This window comes from Triticum dicoccoides, chromosome 7B, assembly GCF_002162155.2.
Source record: "Triticum dicoccoides isolate Atlit2015 ecotype Zavitan chromosome 7B, WEW_v2.0, whole genome shotgun sequence".
NCBI lineage: Eukaryota > Viridiplantae > Streptophyta > Magnoliopsida > Poales > Poaceae > Triticum > Triticum dicoccoides.
Window position 1 is genome coordinate 621,603,253 of NC_041393.1, and position 2,056 is coordinate 621,605,308.

A 2,056-nucleotide genomic window follows, 5' to 3' on the forward strand; every position below is an offset into this window, starting at 1 on the left:
GGTATTTGATTTCATTTTATCCTGCAATATGTGTACAAGGCATCATTTTCGTACTTACAATCTTCAGGCGACTCAGGTGCTCATAATCTGATGTGGCTCGTCCGAAGTGATGCAACACTTCCTCTCTTGCCTGCTCTTGCCACTCTGGGTGCATGCTTAGCACAATCAGTGTCCATGTGAGCAAGACCGATGTTGTCTCCATACCTGCAAAGTAAAATAGCTTGCATTCTTCAATTATATCATCAATACTCATCCCTTGGCCTGCCTTCCCATTTGATTGTTGCATATTTGACTCCAACAGCAATCCTAGCAAGTCTGCTGGCTTCACCATTTTTAATAGCTCTTTCTTTTTTTCCAATAATGCCTTGCGTAATCATGCGGATCTCACGATCAATTGCTCTCATCCTTCTATTATTTTTTGTTGGTAAGAACCTGCAAATGTTCTGACATGTCAGCATAGGAAAGAAAATCTTGATTTCTACTGTTTAAGTTTAACATGAAAAATAAAAAGTTTCTTTGATCAGTCTATTAATTTTAACTCTTCCATTTCCAAAAAAAGGGAAGCCTACTATTATTCCATTTGATCACCTCCAAGCGAAGTTAAACTGCGAGTGCCTAAAATACCTACTGTATTTTCCATCAAACACCACAGACCATGTATGCACTATGCAGTGCTCTACTCCATTTGCTAGAAAGGATATGAGCTTTCGCTATAAAGGTTACAAGTACTCCTGCAAGTCGAAAGAAATTATTTTTTTGTGCAAGGAGAGAACTTACCAATAGCCTCGGATAAAAAATGTCTGAAAGGCCTGCATCAGTCTTTTAGCTAACTCCCCTTGCAGCTTGAATATTTTCTTCCCTTCCTGATAATTGCTACCAAATGATGTTCTCGCGATGACATCTCCCGTAAGATTCTGAAACTCAGAACATGTGTCTACCTCAGATAACCCTTCACCGGACATGGAATTTTCCCACCTTGTAACCATTTCTTCGCAACAGGTAGAAAAAACTGGCAGCATCCTCTGCAAATGAAACATTACTATCAGACTATGCAATACCCATGCTGTGATTTAAAATGAGAAAACAATGAGTTTTTCATTGAACCGGCACCTTTATCTTCTCATGGTGAAAGGAAGGATTGAGGATTCTTCGGTGCTTTGCCCATTTCTCTCCTTCATGATTTGCGACTCCGTCGGCTAGCAGCTTCCCCATACGGCTACTCCTTTGTTTCCGATAGTGTCCGAGCTTGTTGGACAGAATTTCTCTCACTAGGTCCGGGTCAGAAATCATCACCCTTGGCGTTGGGCCAAACCAAGTGAAGGGCATTTTCCCTGCTATGTATCAGAAGCTCAGAGGACATCCCTAACGAGGGAGAAAAGAAAAAGTTCAAAAGAACTTGTGAATTTGGCGACTGAAAGATTACCGTGCTCCTTAACGGTGTTGCAGAGCATGGGGTGCACGCGAGGGATGATGTCGTGGGAGCCAAGCGGCATGGGCTGTGATCGAGCCTCCCTGTTGAGCCGGGCGTCCTTCGGTGCGTCGCCGCTGAAGAGGCGGTACCAGGTGCCCCTGAGGCCCTGGGCCCGCAGAGCCCTGCCCAGCCGCCGCGGCGTCCACCATGCCCACTCCAGAATCCAGGCGGCTAACGACAGCAGCGCCACGGCTGCTGCCGCGCCGGCGATGCTCCACGGAGAGGCGTCCCCCAGCATCTGGAGACCTCGAGTTGGCTTCAGTGGAGAGGAGGAGTTCAGGAACCGTACGTAGTACGATCGTATCGCGGATTCGCAGCACGGGTCTGAGTGGAGTTAAATACAGGCCGCCGGTTGGCTTCACATGTCTGCAGTTTTGCTTCGAGGTTTTGGCTCAATTGGTGCGAGTGTGAGTAGCCTCGAGAAATTAGTTACGTGACTTTTCTAGCCATTTTTTTTAGGGAGACTTTTCGAGCCATCTAGAAAGCCAGAGAAGTATGGGAGACACACCGGAGATGGCGACTACATAAACCGATCAAGTGGCCCTGGTGATCACGTAGGGAGGAACTTACACGGCACAAGAATTT

General features: G+C 46.4%; 1 pseudogene; it reads right to left on the reverse strand.

Moving 5' to 3' along the window:
* Nucleotides 1-1,805, reverse strand: part of LOC119341391 — a 7,896-nt pseudogene extending 6,091 nt beyond the window's left edge.
* Between the last annotated feature and the right edge of the window lie 251 nt (nucleotides 1,806-2,056).